The sequence below is a fragment of the Corvus moneduloides genome, chromosome 1 (assembly GCF_009650955.1).
Source record: "Corvus moneduloides isolate bCorMon1 chromosome 1, bCorMon1.pri, whole genome shotgun sequence".
NCBI classification, from domain to species: Eukaryota; Metazoa; Chordata; class Aves; order Passeriformes; family Corvidae; genus Corvus; species Corvus moneduloides.
This window is the reverse complement of record NC_045476.1, coordinates 93,839,548-93,864,541: the sequence shown is the minus strand read 5'-3', so window position 1 is coordinate 93,864,541 and position 24,994 is coordinate 93,839,548. Positions and strand designations below refer to the sequence as shown.

General features: G+C 36.9%; 1 long non-coding RNA gene across 1 annotated transcript; it reads left to right on the top strand.

The window, feature by feature from the left end:
• The first annotated feature begins 9,208 nt into the window (after nt 1-9,208).
• Nucleotides 9,209-24,129, top strand: LOC116448435. The gene is made up of 5 exons (XR_004241943.1): nt 9,209-9,435; nt 9,812-9,925; nt 12,023-12,086; nt 12,362-12,440; nt 21,689-24,129. It is a non-coding gene; the product is annotated as an uncharacterized LOC116448435 (long non-coding RNA).
• Nucleotides 24,130-24,994: the final 865 nt, after the last annotated feature.

Sequence of the window (24,994 nt, the reverse complement as noted above, 5' to 3'; positions counted from 1 at the left end):
AAATACTGAAAAACTATGTGATCACTGTATTTGTCATATGGGTGCAAGCTGAATTCTCAGGAGCATTTGCTGTCTAGGGTTATAGAAGAAGCTATTGGCAAAAAATCATATGTTTATTAAAACCCAAGATGTGAATCTTGCTGCCTGTGAAAATCTCTCATTCTGTGTGCCATGGATTCTCTTTGGGTTTAATTGATAAATCATCAGTGAGAAGTCTATTTCTATGGGAAGAGACCTAGTACTCCTAGTCAAGACACTTTTCCAACTAGTGACTTAGTTTAAATACTGCCCTCCTGCTAGTCTTTAACTGTGCCCTGGCCTCACTGTGTGAGGGGACAGAAATGAAAAAAAATCTCTGTTCAATGCATAGGAGTCAATCAAAACATCATTTTAAAATGAATGTATAAACACTAAAAAACGGGAAGAGTACCCTAGTTTGTTTAATGTGACATTGCATCAATGTTAGAGAGTTACTGTTTTATAAACTACCAGGCTATGGAGTTTGTACTTTAAATTTGTGAAGTAGGAGCCTAAAGGTACCAAATTTAAGAAAAGAAGAAATCCTCTCTGAAATAAAAGATATGTTCCTCTATATAGAATAAATTCACTGTCCTTTCTTAAGACCCATTTCAGTCCTGGGATGCGTGGGTTTTCAGTGAAGTACTGGCTGTGCAATCTTTACTTGTATAAAGAATTCTATTCAGCACTTTTATTCTTAAATTCTAACACTTTACATTAAAATTCATTGTACTTTTGGAGATATGGGGGAAGACTAATGTGCTGAATGCTTCTTGCTTCCATGCTTTATGATGGAATATATATTTCTATTATTTCTGGTAACTCCTATTACTTCTAAATATTTTTAGGAATTAGATAATTTTTCTACTATAGACACATTTTTTAAGGCATAAAAAATAGTATATGTTCAATATTTATATTTATATCAACACTGGACTTAGTTGTTGAACTACAAGTTAGTATTAGCAGACAAGTTAGGTGCTTTCCTCTTCCAGCCCAGACTATTCCTGCAGACACCCACGTTAAGTGCACTCTAAATAGAAGGGGAAATAGAAGATAAATTACTTGCAATTTCTTTTTCTCCCACTTTTTGTTCTTCTTTCCAGTTGGTTTGAATTGCAGACCAAAAAAAAAGATGGAAATATACATACTTAAATTTTAATTGCCACTTATTTTCAACTATTGCAGATGCTATTGGGATTTAAAAAAGAATATGTAAATAAATTTCATACAAGTTGCAGGAAGGCATAGGGTTGGTAATACTTATTTTAGGTTGAAGGAGAAACTGAACTTTAACTAAGATAAAAGGAACTATATTCTTGCTACTGAGAAAAAAGAAAATCTTAGTTCTCACAGGGTGCCGAATTCCCAGATTAACTACACTCTTTTGTCACTAGATACCTTCTCTCATAAATGTGGATTTGACCACCATGTACCAGACTTCATTCATTCATTCATTACAGGTGAACTGCATCCTTAGGGTGCAGCAGTTGTGATTATTCAGTGCTAAGAAGGAATAAAAATGTGCCTGACTCACCACCCCCTCTTTCCTTGCAAGGATGTACAGATGCATTAAGAGGTTTTTCTGATTCAGTGCAGTGCTCCACCACCACTTTTTCTCTCTCTCTCTCTCTCAGTCTGATGGAGTCAGTACTAGCTGTACTACCCCTGAATGAGTCTGCACACCCTTTTATAACATACTGCCAACTGGATTGTTGGTTTGTTTGGGGTTTTTTTTAGCAGAAACCAGACAAGGTTTGTACCAAACCGGTACCAAGCCTGAAGTATTTTTACGTGCATAACTTCCTTTATGCCAATGTTTTTTTCCTCTTTGTGTGATACTAATCTGTCTAGACTCTGTTTGCAGTAAACACTCCCCCTAACTGCATCTCAGGCAGTTGTCAGATGGGCTGTGCTTTTTCTGTGTGTATTAAAGTGGGGATCATTCTTCTGGAAACAATAGAATACAGCATGCAAACATGTGAGAAGTATATCCTCTTACATACAGACTGAAAATTTAGCTTTTTCTATAGGTTGTCATATACTAATACTGGGGATGATACAAATATTTCATGTTCTCATTTGGTTAGTAAATTAAGATTCCTCTGTTAGAACATATTCCAGCTGTTTTCAAAAAAAGGTGTTTTTTTTCTCTTGCATCTTTCATAACAATAATGATGGAGTATTTCTATCTAGGTTTACTATGTCCTATTTACTGAATGTTGGTTTTCCTGGAAAAATGGAGAAGATGACGTGAATTTAAAGTTTAAACTGCACTGGTATCCAACTCAGTCAGTACAAATTTGTTCAAATGCAATCATCTTTGCCTATTCATGGTGACAAACAGTGGCTGATCCCTGTGCTCAAAACTATTTGTGGAGATCTAAGGAGAAAAGAGTTCCTGAGGTTGGTAACACACAGTCCAGCCACTTGTGTGTGTACCTGGCAGTGAAGCATTCCTGCACTCGTCTGTGGTGTTGATGCAGACTTTCAGAATGACCACAGTGGGCCTCCCGTTCAAGATATTTGTAGAGATAATTTATGTGACCAGCCAAGGAGATGTAACTGTTGGTTATCAGAGCAAGGGAAAAAAACCTCAGGCCCTCGCTGTGAAGCTTATTAGGAAGAGCTTTTATTGGCCTCTAGATGACACTGTGCACCTAACACTGTACTTATTCTCTAAGCCTGAAATACTGGTCCATCTACCCCTTCCCTTCTCATTGCAATTAAGAGCAGTTACTGTCTGTTTTTAACAAGCATTCACAACCCTGAAAGAAGTAAATGGAAGTCTTCTTTTTGTATTCAAAACAATTACAAAAAAATTAATCTGAAAGGTAAAAGCCAGTAGTGCTATCATCATGGCTATTTGAATGCTTATTTTGCTTTATCACCAAATTTTGGATTAATGCAGTAATTCCTGCTTCAATTGACGTTTCCTCACAATGCCTAGGATGCTGTGAGGCTGGAAAGAAGGTTCTCCAGCATTTCTCTTCTTGAATGTGTATTTACAGTCTGGCTTTAAAAAATTATCTTTGAGCCAAAAGCTGGCATTTAGGAGCAAAGCATATGTGTAAATATTCAAAACTTGTATTGAAAACAGATGAGTTGTGGAGGATTTTGCTTTTGGGTTTAGTTCATTTGTTTTTCCTAAGCTACTGGCTGAGTAAAAAGGAAAAAAAAAGGAACTCAAACAACTGACCAACCAAAAGAACTCAATGTGAATTTTTTTGCAGAATTTGTTTGTCTAGTTCACAATAATTGCTTTTTTTTCCTACTGCACTGAAGAGGCAGTCCCAGGCATCACTAGGACTGCTACTCTGTACTTATCTTGTCGGTTATGTCTGGCAGAGATGGATTGCAGAGGGCAGCATTTAGGACAATCATTAAAGTGTTGCACAAATGGGATAAATCCTTACATCATCACATTTCAACGATATTGCAAGCAGAGATGCAAGTGGTAATCCTCACTGACACCTTCTATGAAGAGCAAAACAGCAGCAAATGGAAGAGTGATAACTCAAAACCTGAAAAAAACCCCTAGTAGAATAGTATGCAATATAGATTTGGTACATGTAATGTTACCCCATCAATGTTGGGAAAGTGACTGTCAGTTTTCTAAGAAAATTGAAGCTTAAGCACTGATTTGCTCCAAGTTACATCAGCTGTAGTTTTATCAGGGGAATTAACATGTCTAATATATCTTCCCCCCTTTAAGCTAGCTGGTATAATAGACATGGTCCTGGATATATGATGATACGGAAACATCATGCAATTGCAGTCCCTTAACCCAAACAGAGTTTGCATGTACCCAGAAGGTGTGGGATAAAAAACTTCATAGCTGACTTGTGTGAGGGAGAATATACACTGGCAGGTAGTTTAGTCACAGTCTGTAGGTGTTGGGAAATGGGAATCTAAGCATCTTGCCAGAACCCCTTTGGGCTTCTCCAGGTTTGCCTGGGAAGGGGTTCATAGTATGTGGCTTGGATCTATGTTCAAATGTAATACCTTTCATTCTTTTGCATTAATGGAAAGTAGCAGTTTCTCCCTGAGTGAGAGAAGATAAGGGAGGAATTGAGCTTTTATTCTATTATAATGAATACAGTATGTATATGGCTGTGATATGATTTTAGTTAGTTTGTTCTAAATCCCTCCTCCACGCTTGTGCTGTAGGTTTACTGCTTATTTAGCTTCTTGGATAAGAGAAGCAGCTTTTTAATTAAAGAGGAAATACTTTGAGTTTTTTCCTCAAATGCTTTATAAAACTCTACTGTTTTCTTTAGGTTTTTTTTTTTTTCCTTTCATACACGTTACTATTTAGATGGTATCTCTATTTCAAATGACCCTGGCTTAACTATGAAGAGTTTTCTAATTTTTGCATACTGGTAACAATAGGCAGAGGCAAGAGAAAGGCTGTTGGAAATTATGTCTAACTTCTTCAAAATCTCATATTAATAATTATTATTTAATATCTTTTTGAATTATTGGGAAAAACCAGCAGATTTTGAATGGAATGGCTGAATACTGATATTAACTTGAGAGTCACTGAAAATAACACTAAAGGACAGAACATAATAAAAAGGTTTTGGGAAGATTAGAAAGGTGGGCAGGAAGATGAGAAAATGAGATTCATCTCTTGAAAATGCAGACTGTGGGAAAGTGGAGCAATCTCAGTGGAAGGCAGGAACCTTAAGAACTATGGTGACAAATGAGATTTGTAGCTGATAAGAGGCAGTAAATTAAGTACAGCCTCACAATGAGGTAGGTAGGCCTCCCTAGGAAGTGCTAGCATATTTTGCAATGTCATGGTGTAGGACAGTAATAAGTCTATAGATCTCTACTGCATTTCAAATGAGGCTAGAAATTTGAAAGCATTTAAATTCAGCTCTGAATGGGAAGGGACACAACAATACCAGTTTTTCTTATAGAAAATGATATATCCTTGTAAAAATATCTTGTAACTCTTATGAATTTCTTCTTTTCATCTTCCCTTCTTGATCCTTTTGAGCAGTGAAAGTGGGTAGGAGAGCAACCTCATTGCATATAATCTTTTTTCCCACTCATGTCATCTTAAATTTGTCACTCTTCCTTCAGTTATGCTTTTAGTTTTACTACAGAGTCACTGGCTATCAGCACTTCTAGTGCTAGCCCTATCAGACCTGTAGAGTTCTTATTTATAGCTCCTTCTTAGGACATGCTGTTTCACCTGATTGCTCTGTTCCTATTCCCTGTGGCTCTGCAGCACTTGGAGTTTGAATGGCAATGCCAGTTTATTGCTGCTCTCTAAACTTGTGGTAAGAGAAATCCCAGCCCTGCAAAAGACAGACAGGACACTTCCAGTGCTGAGTTGTGAAGCTCATACGGTGCTGCACAGACAGAAAGGTTGCACCTCTAAGGATGGGTTGGTACCTGCACGTGTGGTGGAGAAGAGCTCTTGGATGTGGGAAAGAGGAATCCTGGCTTTTCATTTCAGTACCAAGTCAATGTGCTTCAGAGGATATTTCTATTTGTTGTTCTCTTCTTAATGTTCTTCTTGCTCTTGCAGTTTACTATTTTTTCAGGAGTTGTCACAAGTTTATAAGAGATGTATTTTTATGTTGAGCTTGCCCAGCTTCTTTTATTGGCTGTTAACAGTAAAACCATACAATTTTGAGGAAAATCTGTTGCCTTTTCAAGTTCCCATTCTCGCAAATTGTCTTACATAAAGTCACTTAGAAGTACAAAGTGTCATTTCATACAGGAAAAAGGGGAAATGAATAGGGTTTTGCTTATACTGTATAATGTGAAGCCAAATGTGTTTTAAAACTGTTCAGCCATTAAAAATTGAATAATGCTTGGGCTGCTCATAAAAGTTGCACACTCTTTTCCTCAATATTTCTGTTAAATCTGTTACACTGTTTCCATTTGTTCCTTGAAAAACCCTTGACCTCTTCATGCATACAGATTAAAAAAAAAATGGAAAAAAAGGTAACCATCAAGGCAGTCCTTAACTTTCGTATGCAATGTATTTCCACTAAGCTTGTGTAAGTCATAAAACTAAAAAGTTTTCTGACTCAATTTTCTATTTAAAAAAATGATCATGGTGAGTGACAAAAAGACCTCTGATATTTCTGGAGTTTTGGGAAGGGTTTTAGCTGGGGACACTTCTCTAACTTTGATGAGCACTGACACTTTCATACAAAAAATTAGTTTGAAATTTTTCTATTTTTTTTTAAGAGAAACAAATTTTGTATTTAACAAATATAAAATGTTGATGGCGGTTTTAATATACGTGTTTTTAAATTAGGGTGAGTTTTATCTCAGGCACAATATGTTTCTGAGCTCAAACCTGAATTATTTACACAAACCATTTTAAAGCTACCTACATTATCAATATTGCATATTTGTTAATTATTACTGATTTGCATTCTGATTTTGAGCTTCCTTTTAATTGATCTTTGGATTATATCATTAAGCCCAAATCTGAACTTAACTTCATTTAAACTTCATTGTTTCATAATACTTCATTCTTTGCTGATTTTAATACACACACACACACCCCCCCAAAAAAAAGCTAATGCTTTCCTGAAAAATTACTGGATTTGTATTTGACTATAAAAATAAGATTTGCCTTTGAAGACAATTGTGACATATTACTATAATGTCTTACCCACTTACAATTTTTAGACTGTGCTTTTCACCTGCTCTGAATTCATGAACATGTTTGTCTCCTTTTGAACATTTGTAAAATGTTAAGGAAATTGAGCTAAAGCTGTATGTAGGTCACATTTATCTGACCTTTCCTTTCTTTTGCAATTATTTTGTCAGACAGCTATAGCATATATTTAGTGTATAATTTTACATTGATCTTGTTCTGTAATTTCCAGTCTCTTCAATAAAAACAAACAGAATATAATTTTCAAACAAGTGAAATTCTGAAAATGCTCCACAGTATACTCAGTGTAAATTTTCCAATTCATTGTGCATTTTGATATCTGCCAGTCAAGCTAAAAGAGTAAATATGCAGATAGCTCTAAAAAGTCATCATCCTCTGTAAAGGCAGGTTATTTACCTAGTCAGATGAAGCATACATTTTGCAAGCTAAGTTGAAGTAGGAATATTGTAAGTTGAGAGTCTCAGGTACTTCCTGTTCTTTGGGAAATGCTTTTTAACAGTAAAATATTTCTCCATTCCTACCTCTTGTTTGCTGCTCAGTTGTGGGAAACGTGTCCCCAGCCCCCACACGAAATATCCCTCTGCTCTGTGTACAGCTTCCTTATACAGTATTTTCATCTTGTCTATTATGATAATCTCAACTTTTTTCCTGTCTCTTTCTCACAATCTCCACTCGTGTTGTTGTCTCTCAGTATCCTAATCCAGTTATTGTGCCATTGGCAGCGTAGATAGTACCTCTTTTCCTTGTGCTGAACCTATGCTATTTTCACCCACCATTGGCAGATTAATTAGGGGGGAAATTGTCCCAATCTTACAAACCACCATGGCCAATACATACTGTTATCACTTTTCCAGGAAGCCTGGGATGGGTAGTATTTGTTTTTCTTTGTATTTTCACTATTGTGTTATGTAACTTCAAGAGAAGAGTGACCACATTTTCCCAAAATGCCTGGTAGCAAGGAGATTACACAGCATCCTCTGGCTTCTAGGGAGAGCCTTTTCCATCACGTTCAGTTGTCTGGACCTCTGCTTCGGCTTCTGTGTGGGGATTTCCCTCTGTATCTTTTCTACCTGCTAATCTTGTGGCACCTTGGGAGCTTTTCTGCCTACAACAGTCTTGGCTGCCCCCCAGAAAATGAACAATGTTGTTTGCTCTTCAGGAAATCACAGATTTTACTGAAGCAAAGCTTAGCAGCAAGTACTCAACTGGAAGGACATGCTGGCCCCAGGGAGAACTGATTCTAAACCTGCCTCGCTTCCCCATATTCTCTCTCATCATGTTGCTTAGAAGTTTCCATATTTAAAATGTAAGCATGCTAGAATTATACTTCACATTTTAATAAAATTTGGATTTTTGGGTTATCTCTGAGGAAAGACTTATAAGAAGATGTAGATAATCTTGCTTTACTGCTCTAAATGACTTAGTGTCCCATTACAGAATCAAAATGTTGCACTGTGCATGTGGAAATAAAAAATTTCCGATGTTGGTAGCTAGAAGATATTTTGTAGAATCATGTACCTATTTGAGAGGAGATTAAGTCCCCATACTAAAGTGGAGTCTCCCTTGCTGGGTGTGAAGTGACTGCTCTTAGCAAACTAAGCCATTCTAGAGCTGGATAGAACAAGAGAAATACGTTTTCACCTGGACTTTCTGCAATGTGCCATGGTGTTTCCCAGGTAATCTGGAGTCTGAGGGTCTCTTTGAAATTGATGTCTGTTCTGTTTTTTTCCCTTTGATTATCCCTTTTCTTTTGCATGGAAGTCAAGGCACTGAGATAGGGGGAGAAATCAGCACTTTGCTGTGTTTCATCTTGAGTTATAGTCATTATATGAGTATGCTGTGACAGGAGAGGGAATTAAGGCAGGCACTTGGGTATGGAAAACTGTCTCAGATGGCTTAATTTACCAAGGTTAAAGCCTTCTACGGTATGATCTTAATACTAAGAGAGCAGTACTGCTCTAATGATTGACATTTTACCTGACTTCTCAATGCCTATTTACAACACCTAGGTGGGTATAAACACTGTAGGTGATTCAGGCAGAAGCTTAAACACATGCTTTTTAGGTCTGTGAGTAATCCAACATTGGTTTTGGTAAGACTCAAAACACTTGAATGCTTTTCTGGACTGGAGCCTGAGGTTAAAATCATGGTCTCACTGAAATGACCGGGAGTGTATGCACAAATATTTATCCATATGAAATGGACAGAGAAGAAAACATAAAAAGACACTTGGAGAACAGAGGTGGAGGGTTAATTTTCTTATTTCAGCTGTTTTCTTCTACTTTGTTACTGTTTCCTTGGTATTACTGTGTGGATGCTCTTTCCTTATCTATGAAAGATGTTATAAATAATATCTTAACAGTCATTTTTGGCATTTGAATCAAAAAGTCTGGAATTATTAGATCAAGAAGTTTTGCCTTATCTTCAAATGTAAGTAATCCTTATATTCTGAAAAAAATGTGTTAAGGAAATAGTACTTTTTAATGATAAAGTATTCTTATTTTTTTCCTAATGATCCAATTTGCTGGTATTCTTATGTTCTGCATGCTGAGCAAAGAAAAGAAAGTGATTTTGTGAAGAAAAACCAAAAGAATGCCATGAGACACCATGAAAAAAAACCCCTAATCAACCAACCAAAATTGTCAAACCAAACCAATGGATTGTCAAATAACATAAGAAGATTCCAAAGCCAATTAGGGCATCACTGGCAGAAGAAACCTGTGAATTAGGGTTACCATCACCTTCTTATGCTTATACACTGGAAGGTAAAAAATTCACTTTTAAAAGATCTTCCATAAATTAGCAAGATAAAGTATAAATTGTAATCAGGCAGCTTGTCAACCAGGAAATAATTATGGTGAATTGGCTTGATTGAAAGCAGCATTTTTCTGCCTTGTTTTTCTGTGATGGATATGAATAAATGCCAATAATTCTTAAACACGTAGATAACAATTTAACTTTCTAGTACAAGTTAATACCTCTAAAACTAATTAGCTTGCTTCAAAGCATAGTAAATGTTGCAGATCAATAATAATTTAATTCCTAATGTAACACATACATGCATATTTCTGTTAGAGAGATAAGTACCAATTGGATCAGAAGACACTACTATCAATTCACATTATTTTCTTTACATTGCAGCTGTGAATCCAGATGTACTGACACATCATCATCCTTAATGAAGGTCAGGGTCTGGACTACCAAAGGCAGTTGAAGAAAATTCCACATACTCTAGAAAGGCCAAGATTTCTCTCAGTATGCTCAATTTAATCATGGCTATATGTACATATTAATAATTTAAACAGTCATCCGTAAGCAGAATGATTTCTTGCTAGTGCAAGTTCCTCTAACATAGAGCTTCTCTGAACACTGCATAGACATGGTTTTAAGAAGCTTTTACCACTTTACATGAGGCACTTAATCCCTTTAAAAAAAAGTGTTGTGTATTATGAACAAATTCACGTAATAGAAATTACCTTAATTTACATTAGGTGATTTAGATACATAGGTGTAGCTGTTTATGTCAGCTGAGGATGTAGGACTAAGTTTATTTTTCCTATCCCTATATCCACAGCATTTTAATAGATAATATTTATAGAAATAAAAGCTATGAATATTTTTTACACTGCATAAATAATAGGATAAAAAAAATATGTAAACTGTGTAACAAGCACATAGAAAATGCAAACCCATCTGTCCATGTGTGATTTATCTATTAAAAGAGAAACAAAAACTTTGTGTGCATAGAATCCTAGGTGTTGCTGTGATCTGACTTCCAATACAATCTACAGTGTGTGGTTGTGCTATTTTTATTCCCTTTTTATAGACTACAATTCAGTCAATAAAGTTTGAAAAAACTTCAATTAGAAAAACCTCCAAAATAATTACATAGCTACAGTGTACAACTTTGTTGTGATCTCTTTGAATGTCTTGGCTTTTACTAAAGGAATCAAAGGGAAAGAAATTATCATGATATGACTGTTACTGATACCCTCTCTCTTGGGGGTTCTGGTGACTTAGAGTTATCAAAACTACTTATTGATAAGGCGCAGGCACCATATCAGCTACTAAGCTTATCAGACTTCAGCTGACTCCACTGCATTAGCAGTTACTGTGCACAGCCAGGAGGGGATTAAAGCAGCCTCCTGTTCAGTGTGCACCTCTGGGCTGGCTCTAGGGATCTGAGCAGTATTCTCACCCAAATGTCCAGTGCAATCTTTGTGAAAGGTGCACCTGAGAATCTCCCACAGGCGTCTGGGTTGATTTTGAAACATTATAGTTTTTCTCTGATCTCGGTGAGGGAAATGGCAACCTCCCTATGGCAGGAGAAATGCTTTTCGGAATGTTTGTATAGCCCTAGGCCCATAGAGTACCTACACTCCAGTGATATTTAAAGATACTCATACTTTCTGTTATAACAAAAAAATGAAGTAGTTTTAATCCCAAAGCTAATGAGGTCTGGTTGCTGCTTATCTCTCAGCCTCATATGGCTAGGTTTTCTGATACCCCATACAGGGAGAGCACTCTCAGCCATATGACTGCGCTTGAGACATTCTTGTGATGTCTTTCCATGGTGCCTCAGAAGGATGGCCTTCAGCTTCTCCTCCAGTTAGGGGTTTTCTTGCATTCTTTTGCCAAACTTGAGAGAACTTCATATCTTTGGAACCTCATTTGCTTATCTGTTTTGACTGAAATTTGCTAAGAGGCTTCAGAGTAGGGAGAGAGCCAGCAACATGCAAGTGCATGCACACATGCACATGTGCCAAGAGAGTCAGAGAGTTCACAGTCTTCAGAGCTTATGTAGCAAACCAGGTTTAAAAGTAAGCTAACATCACTGTACACCTTGTATTCAAGCCAGCATATTTTTGTTAATTTCTTTTAGCTCAGACATTGATTTCACACTCACTGGGACTCTTGTAAATGACTGCCAGAGAACTTCTGGCTAAAACATCTGTATTAGTTCATAATTACTGGGTTTCATGGTTTCCATTTACTGAAACTCTGTTATCTCCTACCATTTCTGCAATGGGTTTTAGGTTAGAATCTCTGCAGTTATTTTAGATTTCAGGATATCAACCCAGTTGTTGTTCATTTTCTTTTAAGGGAAAAACTGTCACTTTGATGTGTTATGAGTTTCCCACATTGAAAAGTCTTCACAGCAAAATATTTAGACTAGCTCATTATTCCTGTCTTAGGGCCCTTGTTAGATGTAAGAGCAAACCACTGTCTTCACTTTAACTTTGCCTCATGGGGCACAGAAAAACTGCTGTTCATCTGACCAGTTTTAGGCTATATATAAAATACTAGTTCTTATCTTCTAACAAAAACTCTTCATTATTGGTATCTTCACAGGGTCAGACTGTGATGGAAGACACAGGGCATAAAGAAAGGAGGCATGGACAAACAGATAAAAGAGGTAGGGAAGAAAAGTAAAAAAGCAATCCTTTCTTGCTATCTTTTCTCCAGTCTCTCTTCACCTGAAGACCAGGAGAAAAATATTACACAGATATAGCTCCTAGGGGCACAAACAGGACATTTATTTGGTGTGTGGCATTCAGGTAAAAAGGTGAGAGATTTTAGAAAGCTTTTCAGATGAATGGCTCCATAAGGTTCTGAGGGCATGGGTGGAAGGGTTTAAAAGGTAGAATTCACAGTAAATTTTAACTTCAGTTATTTCAAAATCCTTTATAGGATGCTGTTGCTTTCATATTAGAAGGAGGATGGGCATGTGAAAGAAAACGGAAGCAAGAGCCCTGTCGGAGGAATCCAGGTAGTTAAAGAACTGGAGACCACATTTAGTAGGCTCAACATTATGCACTGTATTAGCAGGACCTTGTTCTGACTCAAAGCTCCCAGAAATATAGCTGTTACCATCAAAGTCTCTGAAAGTAACAATAACAACAGCTGCAGCAGCAGCAGCAACAACAATGCCATAATAGTAATAATGACAATAATAATAATAATAATAAATCAGAAGTTAGATTCTGGTACCACCATCCCAAGCAACAATAACAACAACAGCAAAAGCAACAGCAACAATAGTAATAATAATTATAGTAATAATAGTAACAACAACAATAGTAATAATAATAATCATAAAAATAGTAATAATAAAATTCCAGAAGTCAGATTCTGGTACCACCATTCCAAGAGGCTCAAATGGATGAGGGAGGAGAGAAAAGATAATCCCAAACCCCAACGTGATTACAAAAGCTTTTTTTTCCCCCCCTCAGGAGCAACAAGTAAGGCTGAGATAAGTGTGCCAGGTCAAGATTCACTGGGTTTTATTGAATTGCATTGTTTTATGTAATGTGTTGAAAAAATGAAAACCTGCTGAAATTTGAAAGGCATACACTGTCCTTTCGACTGTAAATAGCTCATGGTTACTCATGAATGCACATTGGAGGAAAAGATGGAAAGATGACCTGTGGAATGGGAAGAAAAAAATACCAGAAAAATCCCCATTCACATTTTACTCTACATGCTATTTACCACAAAAAATTAAAAAATTAAAAAATTAAAAAAAAATCTGCTTTTTATTACATGGAAGTTTTTCATCAAGTATCACTCAGGAAAACTACTCTGTGTATACTCTTATCACAAAAAAAAAAATCATTTTAGCTTTCACACATATTATTTTTCCCACTTTATTTTGCAGATACAAGGTTAGTCATTTAATTGATCTTGCCTGTGTTAGGGAAAAAAAAAATCCACAGGATTTGAGGTTAGATTAGGGAAGATGGTACAAGAGGTAGCCTGAAGTTTAGTACAACTTATCTAGTTTGCAAGACTGGCTTGGAGCTCACATATAAGTTAACATATACATTTCAAACAGGAAGAGGATTTTACATAAAATGCAAATGAGTGAAGCTGTACATAAAAAAATTGTACCCTGTATATGCAGTTCATACAGTGTATAAACTTGCAGGCGTGTCTCTTTGTATAATATGTAAAATGTTGAGGAAATTTGAATATGTTTTTCTGTTTATCGAAGTCTGGAAGAAATTGGGCTGAGAATGACTACAATAGCTCATTTTGGGGAAGGTGTTAAAATGAAATTATGAGATTTAATTACCAATTATTGTTTTTCATCAGCAGCACAAAAACACCAATGGTCAAATTACTTCAGATGAACAGACACATTATTTTATATGATCCAAAAATGGGTTTTGCCATTTTGCATGTTTAATATAAATAACTGTAAATTTAGTTTTAAAGCATTCTGAAGAACTAGATTAAATGTTCATGTTAAGAAATGTTAAAATGAAGCTTCACTCCTTGACAAGCCTACGCCCCCCTAAAAATCTCCCAGCAGACAAACAAACAATAACAACAACAAAAAAGAAAACTAAGCCAAAAAAATCCAACCAAAAAAAAAGATTAGAAGGCTGGGACATCAGGAATGAGCATTTTATCAGACTGAACCAGGATAATTTCTGTGAAACCACGTTTAACTTTAGTAGAAAAGTAAAGAGGTTGTAAGGACCACAACAGGAATATAAAGGAAAATTTGAGTTTCGTTGTGATGCTGTATGTACACACACGTCTGAGACCAGGAAGCATAAAAGAGGTAAATTTGCTGCCACTGATGTCCTCTGTACTTTAAAGGAGAAATTAAAAACAGATCAGAGAATCTTCATGACTGCTGTCTTGGGAAGGACCACACCTTGGATGCACTTCTTTCCCTAACCAAGAAATATCAGGTGCTTAATCTACGGGGTGTAAGCAAGACTTGAAATCAAAGTGCGTAGGACAAGCTCTGTGTCTGAACATAACATGATGAGGCAGAGCTCTTCAGCTGTGTTGAAATTACTCCAGCTTAGGGGGAAAACATAATGACAGCCTGTAACTGGTCTTGGGAAATATCTGGCTGAAGGAGAAGTGGTCAGTTTACCAAGGAGTGTTTGGTGAAGTGAAGATAATGTGCTGAATGTAACCAGGCTTGATTATAGTGCAACAGTTCTGGTGACCCATTGCCTACTGAACCAGAAGCAAACCAGGGTTTTCACAGTGGCTGTTAATGGTATCAGGGTCACAGGCATGACACTGACACCTTATTCACACTGGAGACTGTGTGAAATTTAAAAGAAAATATTATCTGGTACTTGGCAATAATTAACACTCAAAACAGACTTTAATGGAATTAATGTGTTGACAGTATCTTCTACAGTCAAAGTATTTGTTTGGCTAAATGAACCAGCTAAACACTAATTCATCTCGTTGTGGTAGTGTGCTCCAGGCAGTGAAAGAATGGTGCCTTCTGCAATGCTAACTGAGTGGAACAAATTCTCGGACTTGGGTTTTCTACAATTACAGCTTCAAGGGAATTTAAGTCTAGCCGTAGACTCTGGTTTGGGCACCATATGTCATGTTAATGAGGTCATGGTTCATTAGGGGACCTTATCCCAGCAATGCGTTTGACAGTCTGGTATGTCAGAACACCATCAAGAAAACAGTTTGATTAAATAGCTCAGATGAAAATGACCTGCTGACAAAGGTGAAGTGTCAGCAGAGAAGAGATTGTAATGGAGTTGCACAGTGAGGAGGAACCAGCCAGCCATCTTTTTGAACCAGAGGTCAGATGGCATGCCATGAATATTGCTATAGATACCTGATGATGCTGATAGCATGAACTTTTATAATCTTGTGCTTACATGAAGTTGCTGTGATATTATCTCGAGATGTGTTCAGCTTTGAACTTGTTTTCTCTGATTTATTTAATTTTTAAGTATTACAGTTCCTCTCCTAACTGACAGAAACAGGATAGTTTTAGTATTTGCCCCATTTGGTAGTGTAGAAAATTAAAATTAAAAAAGGCATGTTCAGTGGGGGGAGAAGGCATGTTTGCTGGGGTGAGAGTTGGACTTCACTTCAAGATGATGTGTCAGTGCTTTCATGCTAATCTAGGATTCGCAAGACTTAGTTTATTCCCCTGACTGGTCACATGCCTGGCATATAAACAAATCACTGGGCCTGATGTTCCATACAGAAATAAATGGTGGAGTTGGGATGCTTAGAACATCTAATTAAACCTGACTGCGGGACTAATGAAGCTTTTCTGACTTGTAGTAATAAAGCTAGCTGCCATGTCTTATCTCTAATTACCCTTCCTCTCCAGCCCACCCCTTCTGACTAACAAGTCTATGGAGAGCAGAGTGCCACAGAAAAGGGATGTTTTCTCCTTCTGTCTATTCTCAGATTCTGGCTTTCCCTTTCTCAAGCTATCTGGCTTTCTGCACACTCCTCCCAACATTTTTCATGCAGGCCTCTGGGTGTGTCATTAATCCTTTGCTTTGGAAACCTGCTCTTTACTCTTCTCCAGATAATCTACCTCATCAGCTAAGCAGGCAGTCATGTTGGGGGTTTAAAAAACAAAAAAGCAGATTTTGTATCATATCTCATTCATGGCCCAGAACTGTCTGCTGAAGAGACTACTTACTCCAGTGAAGGTACTTCATCCAGCTCCTCTGCTGTGGAGTTTAGTGAGGGGGGCACAAAGTAGGAGTACTATAGAGCTGAGCCCTTCAGATGTGTCCAGATAGATCTCCATGCAGCTTGTGAGTGATATGCTCAGAAAGAAGCAGCAACTTGTGAGTGATATGCTCAGAAAGAAGCAGTAACTCAGACAAAACGTGCCAGGGGACTTCACATACTTGTAGAAGGCTTTTCACAGCTTCACTATTAGATACTTTGCTGAAATTCCTCCAAAGTCCTGTTTTGAAGTTGAGTAGCTTTATTCTTCCCTTGTCTGTCTGTGAAAGAAAGTGTTGTCTGTTCTATTCTTTTACCATGAGGGAGTTAAAAAGATAAGATAAAAACTTGGTTTTTTTGTGATTCAGTTAGTCCTTTCTTTGATCTTGGGAAGGTACAGCTTTTTTTGAAATGCACCGTTTGTTTGTTATGAATTTGGAACTGCTCATTGCTTAAAGCTAGCCTGTTTTTTGATATGAAGCCTCTGTTCCACATGTCAAAAGAAAAAAAACCCAGTGTACTACTGTTTACTGATTGGTGCCAACTGTAATTATATGCTTGTCTACATGGGGAAGTTGGCCTATTTGAAATGTTAGAGAAATACTATTTGACCTCAAAATGTTCTTGAATTTTTCTTCAAAGATGTCTCCTCATAGGACCTTATTTCTAGTATATTTTCATTATTTGCCATAGGAAAAAAACAATTGGTTTTCCTGTTAGGTTTTTTCCCAATATACTGGAGCAAATTAAAGGTAAGTTATGATTTTTTCCAGCAAGATAGCTTTTCTGCTTTGTCTTTGAGCACCCTTTCTTTCTCTTGTTTACTTCCACAGACCTTGCCTTCAACTGCTTTTTTTCATTTACACAGATACTGTAGTCTTTTGAGAAATGTCCTGGAGTGGCATTCTTTTTCTCCCTTGTCATCTTTATTTCTCTGTGTATTTTCCTTAGAAAAGTATAATTATGAATGATCTTAGGCAGAAATAGAATCTAGCCAATATTCTAAAAGTTCAGAGGGGTTGCCAGGAGGTAATCATAGAATAAAACTCCCCAAATTTCAGCATTAATCAGCTATGAGAATTTTGTTCAGGATCATCTATCTGCTGAAAAGCTTGATTATTCCTTTATAGAGCAGTAAAATCAATAGAACTGCTCTGTTGTGAAACCTCCTAAAATGAAAATAAAGCCTAGAAAAATAACTTGTTTTCCATTTACACTGTATACTGTATTTTACACTGTATACACTGTATTTTACCTTGAAGGTTTTTGTTACTGTTGGCTCCCTTTTTTTAACAAATGGAGCAGATAATTTTCATTTTTACTTCTGGAAATGCTTCTTTCTTCTATGACAAGTATCCTAGCATATCTTCACAGGACAGTCATCTCGTGCTACCTTTTAAGTCCTTGAGCTGACACTGAGCCATCAAGTGGATCTCTCTGCAGAACACCACCACACTGGGAAGAGATGCTTTCTAAGTCACAGATTTCTGTACAGTCTGTGCAGTCACATTCATTTGAGGGCCACACAGGAGGTGCAGAACTAATTACATCAGGTGTAGACTTGCTATGATTCAGGCGTGCAATTCTTCACACTTAGTTCCACAAGGGACTAGCTGCAAGTTCTTCAGTTAGCACTCCATTTAGCACTACGTAGCAACTGAACCAGCGTAGTGGGTTGAACCCAAGTTGATGGACTTTGTGTGCTTGATGCTTAGCTGCATCAAACCACAACAACCAGGTAGATTTCTTAGAAATATAATAAATGTAGTCTGTGTTGATTTAGTTTTGCTGCTATATTGCACTAAAAACCTGCTTAACTTATTCCCCACTTTCAATCCTGGATCTCTTTCATTAGAAATTTCACTACAGAATGGACACAGTAGAATTGAGAGTCTCTGAGATTTGGCATAAGATAGGTGATTGCTGCTGTGATTATGAATCTGGATAATCCTTGTGAAAGATCCGAGTCTTTGGGTTGTCATTTTTGTTGTATTCCTTCAGGAAATTTGTTCCTGTTAGCTTATTAGTGGTAGAAAATACCAATAAAAGCTTTGGAAGCTGTTACTTGACCTCAAAGCTGAACTTACCTCTTATTTCACTGTATTTAAAATTGAATCACACAACTTTGCTTTTCTGTGTGGCTTTTTACATGTGTTTTATTTCACCTGAAAGAGTTAATAACCAGCATATGCCATGAGATGCAGGCACTATGTAACACTGCTGAACTTTTCCAAAGCAATTGTCTTATTTCATATTTCTTGCCTGGAATCTTTGAAAATATATTTACAATGATATGCAGGTGTGGGCCAAGGTCTTACCATGGGGATCTTTCTCTGGGTCTTATTTTATTGTTATGTATATTAGAGTAAGAAACTGACTGTGTTTGTCAAGGCCAAAGAGTCTTCAAGCAGCACGTCAGTGTTGTAGTAGGGTTGGTATGAGGGTATATTGTGGGATATAGAAGCCTACTGAAGTTACAAAAGACCTGAATTATTTTTCTTTACCTAATTAGCAGCAACCACCTATCCATATTTATAAGCACTTTTAAACTGTCTTACTGTGAAGTCTATGAGATTAACCCTAATCAAGAGTTTCAAACTGCTTCCAACAGTGATTTTAGGAAGTCTTTTTAATCTAAACTAGATGTAAATGACAGGGAGTGTTCATTCAGTCAGTTGTGGCATTTCAGCTGGGCGGTGGTAATTAACAACCAAGACAAGAACAGATTCTTAAATAATTTCTTAGGCATAATTGCCCTGTGAACCAAGTCTATTTTGGTGCAGCTGACAGAGTGCATAGGTTCTTGTTTGATAGATAATATATTTTTTTCACAGTAATAAACCAGTATTTGTGTTTTATTACTGTAGCTTTATTTTGTTGTATGACATGCTACATATACAAGAAAGACTAAAATATAATTAAAGAAAAATACCAACATTTGTAGAAATTACATGAGGTGCACCATTTCACCCGTGCAAGGATAGTACTTAAAAAACTTTCCTTAAGCTTTCGGCCAAAATCTGATTTTCTATTTTTCATGGGCTGAAATCAGTAAAAATAAAGATTGAAGACAGTAATCTTGTAACAATTTTTCAGAGAGTGACAATCAGAAAAATTGTATCATATATAGTACACAGATTTGTAGTGCATGTTAGAAGGTTTGGCAGAAGGTGGGGGGGAAGAGGATAACCTGTGAGTGGAAACTGTAAGGAAGATTTATTGTATTAATATCACATTTCAATGTTTCTTCAAAGTAGACAAGTTATTCATTTTTAGGATTTTGCCTATTAGACGTATTGTTACTTATTTTACTGACATCATGATTAGTCTTACTCCAATGCCAAGTATGAACTTTCACTTCTTGGGAAAAAAGTAATTTAGCTAGGTTTCAGGTTTTCAGAAGATGATGAGTTGGAGAGAAATTTCTCAGAGCCAATAGCAACACCATGAAATTACATTAGTTAAAGTAAATTACACTACCATAAGCAGATTTTCTTGTATTGCTGAATTATTAGTCTTTAGTTTGTTATTTCTCCCCTTCTTCTCTCACACTTTGAGAGAACTGGGAGGTGACATGCTCATATATTAAGAATTGTCTAAGAGAGGAAAATATAAGCTTTGCTTGTGTGCTGATAACCTGACAGGATAGCATACCCATGAAAATTACTGAAAGAGACTGATGGAACTTTAAGTCTCATGTTCCAGGGCCTGAGAGAGGTTGTTTTGCTGAATAAGGTAGCTTTGGGATGACAGTCTAAAAATTTACTTGGAAGCTATAAATTGGCTTACATGCAGGAGTCAGCTGCTCTACTCACCATACAGACACTGAGCAATAGGGGACAAAATCTCTTTATACAGATTTTGGGGTTGTCAGTATTGGAAACAACTGCTGAACCTGCTAATGCCAGGTTATTACCACAGTGTAGAAGAACAGTAATTTAAAATAATTGGCATTTTGTAAGATAGATTGAGTTTCTACTATTTTTCTCGTTGCTTACCTGATGTGAGAATAAGACTGTTGGGGTTTTATTTTAATCGAGAAGCTTCCAGTCGCTCTCCATGTTTGTCTGTCTCTCCCCCTCTCTGTCTCACACATACACATGCACACACATGAGTAATTTGAAAATTACTAGTACAGCCATCAAGCCAAGGAGGCTGCAACACTTTAATTTGTAGCCTGCTCCCCTTTTCATACCAAAGACAGCATTTAAGGTAAAAGAGCTGTCTATCAATTTTTCTGTTTCAACTTGCGTCTGAAATGAACTTCCAGTCTCTGGGACAGGTGCCCATTGCAGGGATGTCTTGTGAAGGAAACAGAAATGTCCCAAAACTCAGTAAACAACATAACAGGTCTTCTTTCAGTAATGGTGGAGTCTCCTCTAATACAAAGGGTTTGAGACCTGACTCAAGAAAATTTAGATTAACTTACATTAGAATCCAGCAGGTTGTCCATAAAACCTCCCTTCAAAAAACCAAACAAAACCAAACAAACTAAACCAAAACAAAACAAAAAAACACCCCTAACCTCTTTCCACTTTCTAAACCGTCCAATAAAAGCAGAATCCTGAGAAGACTTAGTTATTTAATAAAGACCAGTTAAATCAGTTTCCTGCTGCTCAGTGCTTTTAAGGAAATTTATCTCTTCTGTAGTTTGAGCTTTGCTAAAATATAAGAATATAAATATGTTTTTTTAATTTATAAACAAAAAACCTCGCCAAAAAACACCTTTAATCTTAAATTTAAGGAAATCATAACCTTTAGGTGGGGTAAAATGAAATCAAATCAGAGACAGATATCTGTGGTTTATTCTCTTATAAAGGACGGAACTGAAATTCTGCAATTGTAGTGCTAACAGAATTAAAGTAAATAATGGAATTACTCCAGATTTCTGATTGCAGCTAAATGTTAACATAGGAAATAGGAAATAGGAGTACTGTGAGATTACACAGAGCAAAGAAAGTTTGGAGACAGTCCCTAGTTAGTTAAACCACTTTATTTTACATAGGTGAAATCCAGCACAATTTTGGTAGAGTCACACTATTCCTACCCTCCTCTTTACAGATGCAAAAGCTAAATCAAATGCCTTGGTCACAAATAAATTAAATTAAAATGTTTCCTTTTTACATGTACTTCAACTGCAGTCACCAAATAAAGTGGAGTTTGAGGGTTCTGTCTGCTCTTTAATCGGACAAAAATTCAGCAAGTATTAAGTTTGCTCCTTTCTTGTATAGACTATATATCATTATCATGGGAATTGCTTTATGCACTCACTAATGCAATGTATGCAGATTATTTATAAAAACTGAGCTCTAGGTAGTCTAGTTAAAGTATAAATAACCTGGTGTTACTTGCTTCATATTAAATTTACTCAACCTTGACAAAAGGAAGAGTGTCAACTTTCTGACAATCAGATGTCAGGTACCAATTGGACTACATCTTCCCTTCCTCAGATTGAACAGTCTAACCATGTGCTGTCAACTCAGCCCAATTCTACCAACTCTAATTGACTGAATTTCTGTCCATCTCCCTGTCCCCGTCTTTCCCTAGACTGAGTACACACAACTTTTGAGAAGATTTACAAGAACTGGAGTCAGTGAAGATCTCTCAGAGTCAGGCATTGGGAATTGGCACAACTTATGTCTGTACACTAAAACTTTAATCTTTGAAACATTTTAAGTGAGATATCTAAGAATGTAAAATTTAGCTAAATACTAATATACAACCATTTTATTTGGATTTGAGCAGTGCTATGCTAATGAGGAGTACAGTACATGTTAGTAAAATACCAAGGGAAGAATAAGGAATTATGCAGAATGTGTGGATATGAACTAAATAATATATTAGAAGTAGCTGAGGGCTATCTGAGGGGCATAGAAATTAAAATGGATGATTTAAAGATAATTTTTGAATAACTGATGGGAAAAATGGTTCCTGCTTGTTAGGATGAGTTAGCAGAGACAGGAGGGAGAGGATGACACTGCATTGATATTTTCAGCATGTGTATGTAGATGTTTTAGGGACACCTAGAGATACCTGACAGAGGTCCAGTCATAAACATTTGACAATGACAATTTTGTCCTAGATGACTAATATGTCATGCAATGAATGGGAATGGTGGGGGAAATGCCTTAGTGTCAGGAAAAGAAGATAAAATGTCCTTGTCAGGCTCCAGAAGAAAAGTACCAGTAGCTGGGCAAGAGTCAGAGCTGGGTGGAGAACTGGGGCAAATGTACCTTGTGGTTAGTAGAGGACACAAGCAGGTGAGAATAACCAGTGAAAGAAGCTGATCAGTTTACTGTGCAGAGAAGTCTGGGCTGATATTAAGCATTTCTCAGCTTCTGTCCCATCTATGTCTGCATACACATTCTCCTTCCAGATGATTTTTGTCTGTCAAAATCAAAAGGGAAATAGCAATATCTGAGCTCTCTGGCATTTTGGGGATATCAGGAGTGAAAATGCAGGCCAGCAGCATGCCTGTCATTCCATGCTAAAAGTCAAAAAGGCAGATCAGCCTGCATGTGTGTATATCCTGTTATGTGTCTGAGACTTGGAAACTTAGTTGTTTTCTTACTTCATAGCTTTGTAACTGCCACACTGTCAGTCTGAAGTGATTTTAAAAATATCACTTTTGTAGTTAGGAAGTAAAATGGGATTTATTCAGCTTTGGTACCCACTCACTGTTCATGAAAACATATATCAAACATCTCTAACTTGCTAATTTCACAAACTTTGATCTTGTGCATTCACATGAATGCAAGGAAATGATGGGGACACAAATTTTGCCTTTTTTTACTTTTTCATTAAGGGAAAAAAATCTATTTAGGTATTAACTAAAGAATAAGTGCACCATTTTGGGACTGAATCAGCTACATTATCAAATTATGGAAACTTGTAAAAAATAGAAACTATGATGGCATAAAAAAATGGAAAGTCTTCATGAGAAACTTGGTATTATACTATTCCTAACCAAAAAACTGAAAATGTAAAGAAATCTTTGGAGAGCAAATAAAACCCCTCAAAACAAACCCCAATGTTTTGTAAAGTATTATGCCTGCATTTTCAGAGAGAGCCCATAGATACGTAGTCAGAGTTCAGATGCTGGTCCTTCACTCCTTTAGGGGATGAAGAAATACTAAGCTCCCAAGGCACCAGGGCCAACTACAGCTAGTGAGTCATGATCATGCACTAGAGTCATCCACTGCTGTTACAAATTGGTGATTTGTCTCTCCTTAGCCTAATCAAATCATTAATAAATGGTGTTGAACAAAAGGTGTTATAGAAGCTGAGAAAAGTATGATATCCAAGCCTTTATATGGGTTTCCACGCAGACCGGAAGCCCATATATTTCCTCATGTATTGCCTAGGTCTTGAAAGCACAAAGTTGTCAGATTCAAATGATGAAATGTTTTTATCCAGCTGCACTGTCCTTCTCTGCTGTTAAATTGTTAATTAACAACTTAGGAGCATGCAGTTTTGAAGTTGATATAAGGCAATATTTTTTAAAATGTTGATTTACTGTCATGTCTGAACATGATAAACCATTGATTTTTATAACAGGCAAGGATGTATCATCAGGAATCTCTGTATTTTTTTCTCTGAAAATATAATTTGTCATATCTTTCAACAGGTATAAATCAGCAAAGCTTTAAACCATTTGTTGTAGTCTGCCAGTGAACACTAGCTGAAAATCTAGCCCACTTTTAAGTGGATTAAAATAAAATGTTTGGAGAAGACTGAGTTCTAAAAGCTGTATTTGCTGCTTGAAATATCTGAGAAATTAAAATAATGAAACATAAATCTCTGGACATTGAGAAGCCACAGCTACTACATACAGGGTAGTATACCTTCCTTTTTCATAACACTGGATTGAATTTTTCAGCAGATATGTACTGATGTTATCAACCTGAAATGAAGTTATGTTTGATTTCTCAAGCTTTTCAGTTTTTATAACTTTTTGTGTCTAAACCAAATAAATACTTTCTTGCATATCTTCTGTTTCTCTTTTTCTTCCATATCTCTCAGTCACCCTAGCTTTGCATTATTTGGTGGTAGAATCATTGGTAGAATTTAGGCCTTAAGTAATTCTGAATAAATTCGTAAAAGTCTGTGAAAAGGCCAGATAAAAGATTGAATTTCTTGTCTTCATTTGCACATCAAGTTGAATCTGTGCTAAAGTCTTTGCTGTCATTGCTCATTTTTAGCATAAAACCAACAGAACTACTAGATGAAAAAAAATACAGCTGACTCACACAGCACCAAATAATAAGCATATTGATTTTGAAGATTACATGTTTTAAAGCAATTTAAGACTGTGGTGGTTATTTGTGGTGGCCTGTTAACCTGTGATTCTGAATGTTCCCCTTGTTCCCTCCCTAGCCTTGGCCACTCCCTCGGTTTCTCCCTGTTTGCTTCTGTACCCCAACCTTGCCCAGGGACCGCCCCCGGGCCCCTGACAAAACCACCCCGCACTCAGAACACGCTCTTTCTACCTCTGAACATCATGGGGACAAGATGTGATTAAAGCCATCTCAAACCCTCATGAGAGACCCTTCTCTGCCTTCTTTACCACCACTGCGTTGTAACGCTGCCGGCTGCCGGAGCCAGATCGCGGGGCTGTCCAAAATGGACTCTGGGATGCGACTGATCGCATGGCCCTAGGAAACCCTTGCTGAGCTCTCAGGGAGCAGCAGCCTGCTAGGCAGAGTCCAGCGGTTACAACAGTTATTATAGTTGAGCTGATTTATAAACATGAATTAATTAGAAAAAAGCCAGATATTTCTTACATTGAGGTATTTAAGTGAGAGGTAGGATTCCTATGACTGATGTTCCTGTCTCTGTTGCACGTATTCACCC